At 30.8% G+C, this 11,748-nt stretch overlaps 1 long non-coding RNA gene across 1 annotated transcript in view; it reads right to left on the bottom strand.

Annotated features, from left to right (window-relative positions):
* Positions 1–5,759: 5,759 nt before the first annotated feature.
* Positions 5,760–11,748, bottom strand: part of LOC113218868 — a 33,286-nt gene continuing 27,297 nt past the window's right edge. Inside the window, exon 2 of the long non-coding RNA XR_003304915.1 lies at positions 5,760–7,277. This is a non-coding gene — a long non-coding RNA (uncharacterized LOC113218868). The remainder of the gene's footprint in view (positions 7,278–11,748) is intronic.

The following is an 11,748-nucleotide window of genomic DNA, read 5'->3' as shown; positions in this document are numbered from 1 at the left end:
ATCACGTACGATTCGAGTATTTTGTTTCGAGACTCAACAGATTTCGTTTCTTGCTAATTGAATAGGATCGAGCACGAACGATGATTCACAACTCCTGAGAAAAGTTCGAACGTTATATCTTTGGAAGTTGTATTTGCGACGAATGTTTATCGTGCGAAAGGAAATAAGATTACATTTCATTACATGTGAAAGAATATGTGGAACCATTGGTTCTGAATGATTATATATTGAATTATAGCAGAAAAGAATTATTATTGTGAATTTGATCGAAAAATTTTATGCAAGTTGAATTAATTAATTATTTATTTATTTTCTTTTTAAATATTTTTAATTTAAGCATTTAAGAATAGTGTTTACTTGGAAAATCATTATTCAATTTGATGGTGTGTATGTATGATAAATATAAAATTTTTTATAGTAAAATGTTTATAGTGATTCTTTAATGAATCAAAAGTTTTTAATTTCTTTTTTTTTTGAGAAAAGGAAGAATTCGTATAAATTCATCTAATGTATGAATTATTTCATCTTCTTAAATTTTATATGTGAAATTTTCAAATTTCTCAATGAAATATTTTTACATTCGAAGGAAGAAAAAAATTGTACCAACACTATTAGAATATATATATATATATATATATATATATATATATATATATACTAGAAGAGATTTTTCTTAGAAAATAATTCTGTAACATTTCTGAAATTTCATTTTATCAAATAATGATATCGGGAGAAGCAATTTCGGAAAGAGTAATTATGAAACTTCTAAAATTTATGGAAGATGAAATTTAGTTTCATATTAATTCGAAGGACATAGAATGTTTGGCTAAATATTTACAAACGTGAACTCGATATTTCATTTGGTTTAATTTATATAAATCCTTTTAGTATCTGTTATTATTAATTAATAATTACAAGAATTATTATTTATTATTATCCATTAAAAAATGTTTTACTCTTTTTTTTATTAAAATTAATTTTAATTTGAAATATCTTTGATTATTATTATAATTAACTTCGGGTATATACGAGTATAAAGATAACAATATAAAATATTCGATATAGAGATTAAATTTTCGTTTATGTGCACAAAATGCATATAATTATATTGCTTAACGACTCATTAATTGTATAGATAATAATCTAACTTCATGGAAATAATGGTGGCCATTATTTTATCAAATATATTAAACACAAACACAAGAAACATAATGAAAATAATATACAAAATTAACATCTCGATAACATGCTCGACAATTCATTATTATGTTTGAAAATTACGATATAAATTCAATAATAACCGATAATTATCATTTTAAACAAATGATCTATGCTCAAATTGTCAATTTGGTATTTCTTTGACAGGAATAATATCACGATAATGTTATAAATCGTGATACCGAGCAATATAGTTTCTAATTATTTCATGAACGATTTATTTCATTTTTTTTTTTCAAAATGAATTAAAAAAAATTAATAAATGAAAAGATTTGTTTTGTACATAAAATAATTCAATAATACTTTCTTATTTATACAAAATTCTCTTTCGTATAAATAAGCAACAGCATTTTGGTGTGAAAATAGGTTTCCTTTGAAGCTTTATACCTCTTTCAAACAGCAACGCTATTATCGCAGACTCCAAGTAGTAAATTCTTAGTAGTTCCGACCACATGCAACCGCGTTTATCGTGAGAAAACGTTCTTCCCCTCTTTTCACAGGGAAGAAAGAAGATATTTCTGATCTCGTTGCGAACGATTGTGAAAGGACGAGTTTTAACTTTCCCTCCGGTTTATTAGATCCCGTTTGTTGCAAGAAGGATTTCAGTTTTTAATAAATTAAGATACTGGTTCGATATTGGTTTAATTCAATTAACTTCTATGGACCAGCCACGGTAGATAACCGGCTTTATCCTATATTCCACAACCCCTTTCTCCTCGTTTAACGCTTTAATTTATAAGCGTTGTTTGAAATTGAAATTTATATTTCGATTATGGATTGTCGAGAAATTCAATAATTATTTTAAGATTGTTTCGATTTATATTTATTTTTGTAATTCAAGCGTAGGAAAAAAAATTGTAAATTATTTATTTACTTTAATCCACGAAAAAATATCCTATTTTCACAAATTCAAACAGAAGAGAATTATTGTGAAAAGAATCGTTTAAAACATTTTTTTTTTTCACGATTTCAAGCGATGAGATTCACGAGAGAATAATTTGTTTCTCAACTTAATTTATTTTTCATTTAGAGGATGGAAGTGAAGATAACTTCTTGTCAAGTTAAAGAATAAAAAAAAAAAAAAGAGGGAAATTAAGATTTCACTCGGTCGCGGAGTAATTTCACGGTAAATGCTGGCTGACTTGATAGAAAGGGTGAAAGTCCAATTAATAACATCGCATCTACACGGAACGCAATTAAAATCGTCATAATAGACCGAGCAAGATGGATTTGCATGATTTATAGTGAAATTTAGCATGGCTGACTCATTGGCCTATCGTATAAACCATTTGTATCAGAATTCTATCCGTATCGACAAAACCACCGAATGCTTCCGTTTATTAGTGTGCACAGATTGGGATATGCTTGTACATTCCTTCGTTCAAATGTAATCTTATCCCTCATTTCGAATTCGAGACATGGATATATCGATTTCATCGATCGAATGACGAACAGTAAAATTTTCTTGGTTTAGTTGACTTAAAATTTTATTTATTCGTCGATCCTTTTATAATATTACGCTATATCCTTTATACTTTCAAATTTTTTCGAAAAGAATTCAAAAGGAGATATAATTCAATGCATCTCTATATTTTATCTCTTTCTAAACGAATTTAATTAAAAAGTATATCATATCAGATTCCATAATAATTGGTTACACAATACATAATCATAATAATCAGAAATCTGATCACTGAAATATAATATCATCATCTTGCTTCGACTATCCATTCCAAATACTTTCTCACGATATACAACAAATTCCCATCAATTTATCTCATGAAATACATCCAGACTTAAAACCAGAAACTATCGAGCTCGTAATAATAACTCGAAATGCAAAAATCTCGACAAAACAAAATATCGAAAAGTTTGAGAAAAGTTCCACGACTCGTGAAAACTGATTTGCAAAATCCATTCCTCGTTCGTTTCGATCAAGGAGGACAGTTCAAAGAAAGGAAGGCGGCGTCTCGATACCACTCGAGACGACGGCGGCTACTTGGCGGAAACGATTGGCCCGTGGAAAGAGAATTCGACGGGGAAGGGAACTCGGCCATTCTTCGCGGCAATTTTCGCCACAGGGTCGATCGAAGATCCGGCGAGGAGGTGAGAACCCCTCTCCGTTCGATGCACTATCCGCGATGAGGATACGTCACGATCACGGAAGTGCACTCGACGCGACCACTCGGTTCCGGAGTCACGTATACCACGCCAACTATTAATTCACCGAGGCCTCTTAAACGTAGCGGGGGCGAGGAACGGGGACAGGGAACGCGCGGAGTGCGAGGGCGGAGATAAAAGCGGGGAACCGTAGGCGTGTAAGCAGATAAGGGTGCGGAGGGTGCAGATCGTGAGAGCGTTTTAATCATTTTGCCGGCTGATTTTAGGGTTGTCGTTTGATTGAGCGAGGATTCGTGGATTAATTGGGATAACTGTAATTGAAGATGGCATCGATATGTCATTGATAATTGTTAATAAATTTTAGCAAACTATACGTTCCCCCATCGTTCGAGAAATAAGATTGTTTATGAGAGAATTCTTTATGGATTTTGAATGAAACATAGATTCTTGTTGGATAGAAAATAAAATTTGAAAAATATTGACAATGAATAGTATTATGATACTATAATTATAATTAAAAAAGAAATAAGAAAAGTTTTTATTGTTGATCTTGAAGAAATATTTTAATTTCAATGAAAGAAGAAAAATAAAATTTTATCTTCAAGATATAGATGCAATTCTCTATTATATGTAATTATAAATTTTATTACAATACTTTTTCCAAAAATACCAGAATATTTTTATTTTTGCGTATCGATATAGAGATCTCTAGAATCGTTTCTCTTTCCAAACGTTATTCTCACAATAAAGAATCTTATCTTCGAAGCCGTAAACCAGTCTGCAAGCTATTTCAAGGTAGCAATCGTCGAACTCGTCGCTATCATCACGATAAATGATATCTCTGGACATCCCCCTAATATCACAACGTCCAAATATTTCTCGAACCTTTGAAGATGAAGCTAAATTTCTGAAGAAAATTTCGCTCCCAAATTTCTCAATTTCTAATTTTCAATAATAATAATTATTCAATCTTTTTCCTTCAATATCCTCCAATATTCTTTCGAATTTTGTAAAAATATAAATAGAGAAAAATCAAATAAAAAATAAACAGAACAGAATACCGAAAAAGAAATTTTGATTTCATCCTGGAAGAAATACAATTACTTTAAACGAAGGACGAAGGAAAAAGAAGCAAAAGTAAAAATTGATTTTTCAAATAGAAAAAGAATTTTTGAATGCAAATTGGATTCTCTTAATCTGATGTCATTTCATGAAATCAGATTAAGTAGAGTAGAGAGGGATGATAGTTATTTTTCGGTAGAACGAAACGAACAAAGGTTAGGGCATGAATTACACGCGAGATAGATCCGGTTAAGTTCGAACTTATGAGCGGAGGAGAAAAATCCAGGATCAAAAGCAGAGGTGAAAATTGAGTTTCGTGAACGGAGATGCTCACGTATAATTCGAGGAAAGGTGCAACACGATGGACGAGAAAAAAAAAAACGAGAGGGATGAAACGTGGGTGAAGTCGAATGGGAAAAATGTTCGAGGATAAAAGAAATTGGAGAAGGGATAGTTCGGATACGGTGAAAGAGAGAAAAAACGAGTGGAGGATCAACGAGATTGTTAGAATTTATCGATGGAACGTCAATGATGAGAGAGAGTTGGGGACGCATAGTAGAGGTCCAAATATATGCGATCAATTTATAATTTGCAGGAGCGTGGCGTGTAATGTTTGTTTTGTCGCATTATGAATTAGGATAATTTGCATTAAACTCGCGTGAAATTGATGGAATGACGCATGGAATCTGGACCATAGTAGTTTCCACGCGATTGGAAGGAAGAATAGATTTTGGTATGCGCTAACAAATCCATGTAAATTATAGATGAATATATTTGGATTTAATGCATTGTTATTTAGAAGTTAAGAGCTGTTTTATACTTGATTGTACTTGGAAGTGATTTTAATTTTCATGTGAAAAGTTAATGATGCGGATAGAGTGGTTATATAGGAAAGATTGCCAAAAGTGAGACCGTGCCAAAAATTGTAGCGTTATTATATAATACAAGATAATTTGGAAACTGTATTAACTGTTGTTAATATAATGTAATAATAGAATTATGTGCACGTTTCATGTTCATCAATGAAGTAAGGGATGATACATCATTTACAGCTAATAAAAAGTATCTTGACGAGGATTAATGCTTTCAATAACAAAATTTTAACTATGATCCGCAATGAACAGTTTTCTACGAGTACTTTCGATAAACTGTATATACTCATAATATGTTCTTCTAAAGGAATTTTCTTCGTTAAGTCTCTAATAATGTGTGTTAATTAGTAGAACCATATATAAATATTCGAATGGCCATAGTTTCTAATAAATCAATCAAATATTATTTTCTATATATGCAAAAAAAATACTATTCCATAATTGAACATAACAAGTCATTCATATATTACAAATCCACGTTTTAAGGCCATTATTAATATAAATTTATCAAAATTTCTCAAACTTTTATAAAAAATCTCACCCTACTTTCCAAATAAAAAGGACACGCTCAATCTCTCAAACATAGTTACACCATTTCCATTGATATTTCAATGAAACTTCCACCTATTCCATAATCCTCACTAAAATCCCAAACTTAACTTCTGACCATTTTAAACGATTTTAATCCGTGGTGCGAATGCACGTATATCACGTTGCAAACGTGCATACACACATTCATACGCCGGGCAAAATGTCAAAGAGCGATTCTGCATGTCGCATTGTTTGATGGACTTTCATTGCCTCTCGTGGTCTGCCGGGCGAGATTGAACTCTACCCTTTCTCACTTTTGGCAACTATTCCGCCGTTTCAACGGCACAACAAGTTCACCCCACCTCCCCCCTAGGGGGACCGTGACAAAGTGGCCGTCGTTACGCGATGCGCTTCGCAGAAATTTTTACCGCGGTCGCACCGTGGCCCGGTTCCTAGGGAGAGAAAGTGTGCCATTCCACGATCTCTGGGAATTTAGCACCGGGCAAACTTTGCACTGGAAATGTTTCGTTTAGTGTTTTCCTCGTGTTTTCCCTATGGTTAGCCACGCGTCACACCGTGTTGAATAAACGGTCACGTTATTGCGTTATTCGTTATTTTTATTTGTTGAAAATTCGCGTTGCGTACTTTTTTTCTTTCTTTCTTTTTTTTCACGCATGAAACGATCGAAAATTGCTCTCTTCCCAAGTGAAAAGGATTTCTTTCTTTTCGTTTCGTACATATTTAAAAATTGTATTTTTGTCTGTTTGCGCGTGGTAAAATAGTGGAAAATTGCTTTTTTTTTTCTTTCTTGTTTCGTAAAAATTTAATATTCAATATCTAAATCATTAATAATGAGATTTTTAAAAAATTTTTGAAGATTTCTATGGTAGAAGAGAGACGATACATTTTTCGTTTAAATTATAATTTCAATTAAATAAAGTAATTTATTTAATTGAACAGTTTAATAGTTCTGTTTGATCGAAAAAGCATCATTTATTAATTAACTTTCTTGAATTTTTATTTTTTAGAAAAATATTATATGATTATATTTTTCATATCTTTATTCATGTTTCTATTTGCATTCGATACCTTAATATGATATTTCACAAGGTATCACGTTTTTAAAGTTTCAAATCGAATGGTTAGTTTGTCTTCACGTTTCTTTAATCGTATTTACGAGTCATTTCGCGCGAAAGCTTTTATTAAAAGCTTCGAGGATATTGCAATTTCTTTAATCGCATTCAAAAGAGATTCCCACGTCATCATTCAAAAGCAAACAACGAGATAGAATTTCCAAGCAATCTGCAACTTCTAAGAAACGTTTCCTTCTTTTAAATTTCAAAAATATTATATTTCAAGAGTTTTTCCAATCGTTGCCCCCGTTTCCATCCGCATTCAATGGATGGTGGTCTAGATATCAGCTTCTTAGAATTCAACTTGCTTTGAACCTTGTTTTGACTTCCCCTCTCCGATCTGAAAAAAAAATTTAACGTTCGATTAGTTTCTTATCTGGACATTTCTCTGGAAATTTTCCATATTATCCTACTTTCCAGTATTGTATCGTTGATGGAACTCGCTATGCGTTTAATAACGGAGATAATATGATCGTGGCTTGACTCTGATCGCGAGTGATATTGAGATTCGGGACAATTACTAGAGAATAATTAATGATCAAAGACATTGAGGTAAAGTGCAAGGAACATCATGAATAAACAGGAGCCAAAGGGGCCGCCACCTCCGCCACTTCCGCCACCATACCCGCATCAAAAGCTCTTCAAGAAGTGCAAGAGTGCGACTTTTCAACTGGATGGTGCAACCTATACCATAGGTAAATAATTTTGCAAACAATTCTCCAATTAGTTGATTAATTTCATTTTGATTTATATATAAAATTTATAAAAATATCAATGAATCACATATTTGTTTGAAATTTAATGACATTGTCATCTTAAAACATACATTTCTTTCATAAATATTTTACCATAGAGTTTGAAAAGATTCTATGAATGCTGAAAAATGACACGAATATTAGATATGAAAAAATAAATAAAATTATATTTATTTCTATAACAAATATATCACCTTTCATAACGAAATCTATTTCTGTTTTTCATTCATCATACATACGTAATTGCACGTTGAGTAAAGTTTATAGTAGACTAATTACAGAAGAAAAATAAACAAAAATTTCCCAAACAAAAAGCTCTTATGAAGTTTGTGCGAGCATTGCTCTGCTGAATTGACAAGTATATTTGCCAAAATGAGACGAAGATAATAGTTAGGCAAATATAGAGCAACGGAACGCTAATGGATTGTTATTGGTCGATTGCGTGGTATCCTGGATAGAGTCGCATTAGATTGCTACTATAGTAAAGAGCTCCTTAAGGACTACTTGTTCCACCAATACTATTCAACCCAATTACATTTATCTCTATAAACATGACGTTTAATCGAAATTTTCCATAATATATTATTCTTTTCCGATTCTTTATTGAGACTGTTGCTCCCTTAACGCGTTTCCTTTAATATTAGAGACATTATTCGAAGAATTTCAATTTCACAACTCGAACATTCTTGAACACACGCTACACTTGTGTCAATTAGATCTGTATGTGTGCATTTTATTTATTTAGATGGAAAGTTATGGCATTTTTGAATTATTGAACGTACTGTTGTTGTAGAATTTTTTATTTTTCTTAATTCAAAAATTGAATTTCTGAATTCTTATCTTGGTAAGAAATTGAAAGACTTTCGATAATGTTACAGTATATCCAATTTAATAAAAATATAAAAGATATTACAAATATAAGAGAATATTGAAATTTTTGTTCTTGTAAATATCAAATTGGTGAAATGAAGCGTAAAATGAGGAAATTGATGCATAATTGGACAAATATTTAACCATAATTGTCGAAGCTTAAAAAGCTATATATTCAAAAGTAAAAACTTAATCCACCATTTGCTTTTCTTGTCAATATTAATTGGAAATTTTCTTGTTGTTTTACGAATTTTCTTTCAGAGATAAAAATTGTTTATAAATTCCTCTATATTTTTACTATAGAAAGAAAATAAGAAAGAATTTTTATTAATTATGTTAATTAATATATTTAATACAAAGGAAAATTTCAAGTTTTAAACGCGTTGAACCGAATATCTGATAAATTAATTTCTCCTAATTTGGGAATGTGTATAGAATTCCCGCATTGCGTATTTGCTCCATATGGCAGTTGGCGCAGAATGCATGCAAAATTCAGAAAATCTCTCAAAAATTTCTCATTGAAGCTTTCACGCTCTACTTACGATTTTACTAAAAATATTCTCGAAGAATTTCAAACAATTGATTAATTATAAATTACCTATCTAAAAAAATAAATTTAGATTTTCAAACATCTATGTATTTATATTTCAATTGTCTTTTTGCTTTTAATATTCTATATTTTATTAAAAAAATTAGAATTCGAAATCGGAAACAAACTTTAAACTCCATTTTTCAACAAAAAATAATTGTTTTAATTTCTATAAAGATTTAACATTATTGTAAATATATTTAACTTTTTAAAAATTTTAAAAATTATTAAATCTATACTACGTATCAAAACGTATTCACAAAAAGAAAGGATTTGAAGGATTAAATATTTTGAAAAGTTTTAAAAACTTGTATGGATTGACAAATCCGTAATAAAAGGAAATGCAAATGCATCCATTTATTAATGTATGCAATATCGAGGAGATTGGCACAATCACGTGTTTACCCGCATTCAACAGAAACTGCGTATCGAATACCTATAAGACTTCTCTCTCAAGGAAATCGTTTCGATTCAATGCACGTGCATCTGCACATCAGCGAACACTATGTGAAATTCACTACATCCATTGATCCGTGAATAAAGCCAGCCAACTTGTTCGACTTGTTCTTATCGAGTGTTCTCTCGGCGGGATAGAAGCAGAAAAAAAAAAAAGATTAGAAAGAAATATATGTAACGTCGGTATCCTCGAGGATGTTCACGAAGATTGATGGAACTTAAGATCTTGAGGAATGTTGCGTTTGCACAACGAGATTTCGATATGTACAATCGATTACAAAAATCTTCTCATGCAAATTTAATCACAAACACAATAATTATTTTATGTGAAATATTGTCAATGAATTTATAATAGATAACATAACAGAATAATTTTTTTTATTATCCCTTTTGAAAGAACGAGATCTTTATATTTTAATATTTTTCTTTTAAATATATGTTACGAGATAGAATCAAACTACACAAACTTTCATTAAAATAAAAATTTTACTGATTAGAATTTTCTCGTGAAATAATGTACGAAGATTTTCGTAACAAACATATTAATAGATTAATATATATTTATAGATTTTATGATATAAAAATAGAAAGAAATGCAAAAAGATTTCATCCCTCTTTAAACAGATATCATTCCATATCGTTCCATTTTTTTACGATTAATCCACTTTGAACAAAGCTAATTCCTACTCCTTAAATAGTCCAAAAGAAACCGGATATAATCGCTTTAATTGCGAATAACTGCGTCGTGTGAAAATCAATCGAGCAATAGGCGATGGAAATTACGTATACTAACGAAGGAATTCGACTGAATTTAGCAAGAATTCGAAAGTATTTAACGCGCTCTTTCGATCGTAACACGATCGTTATCTCGATCTCTCAGGCGAATATCTTTCTTTGTTCTCGTCCCTCGATACAAACAGAAGCGGAACAATTGCAATTACGAGAGCAATAAGCGTGAGACAAAAGACGAAACGGTCCTTTGCAACCGAGGGATCTACTTGGATTTCGAAGGGAAACATTGCTGTGATAACAGGAACAGAGCAACGGCTTTCAAGCCCAAGATTTTTTTTCATTCTTCTTAGAAAAAAAAAAAAAATCATTTCGAAGCAAAGTTGGCTCATACCATCTCCCTTTGGGATTCATTAAGACTCATCGTTCTTTTGCTAATGAGTTCGTATTCGAATAAAATAACCTACGAATGCGTTGGGAAATGATGATTATTTAAAATATTGAAGAATTGTAGGAAATGTTATTTTAAAGGTATATAAAAAAGAATTTTTAATTTTTATCGAGGATGAACTTGATGAATGATATATTATTATTTATCGAATTTGGAAAATATATTTAATGAGTTGAAAATCGTGTACTGAAATCATTTTTCACGATTTGATTTTGTGGTATTTTTATGGATGATATCTCTCAAAAATCGATTCGAGCTTTAAATTCTGACCCGAATCCTTGAAAGAATTTCACAGTGAAAAATTTTCACCATCGCTTTACATTTCCTTTTCCTGTTTCAACTATTGTATGAGTCAAAGTCGTTATTTCAATCTCGATTTTAATACAAATTTTTTTCGTTTTAATCTTTAATTTCAATATACGAATGAAATTGAGAAATTATATAAAATTATATAAATTTAATAGAATTTAGATTAAAATGAAAAATTATATAAAAAATGAAACTTATGTATTTATACCATTTGATTTTAAATTTTATATTTTATTTAAATTTCTCATTTATTAATTCTAAATTTTACTGACGAATTAACTAAAGCGAGAAAAGAAATTCCATTTTTAGAAAAAAAAGCGTATGCATTAAACTACCACGAATCAATTTTACCCAAGTGTAAAGCACGCACGTGACTTTAATTACGATTTTTTTTCCCAAGAAGAAACGTACTATTGATAGAAGTGGCTGGCAAACCCTCGAGGTTAAGCTGGTTTCCATCTTTTCCGTGAGTTTTCATGACTAAAATTCGCGATGCGTGAAACGAGACCGTGCTTTCGTCGTAATTAACACTCGTGTTACCAGAATACGCGTTTTTAGATACGATCAAAATTTTGTTTTCCAAAAATCGTACAAGAATAAAATTTACTACTTAATAAGAACCATTGTTTCGTAGAATAGTCATTCATTGTAT

The sequence above is a fragment of the Apis mellifera genome, linkage group LG6 (assembly GCF_003254395.2).
Source record: "Apis mellifera strain DH4 linkage group LG6, Amel_HAv3.1, whole genome shotgun sequence".
NCBI lineage: Eukaryota > Metazoa > Arthropoda > Insecta > Hymenoptera > Apidae > Apis > Apis mellifera.
Note: the sequence above shows the minus strand (reverse complement) of the source record. Positions and strands in the feature narration are given on the sequence as shown.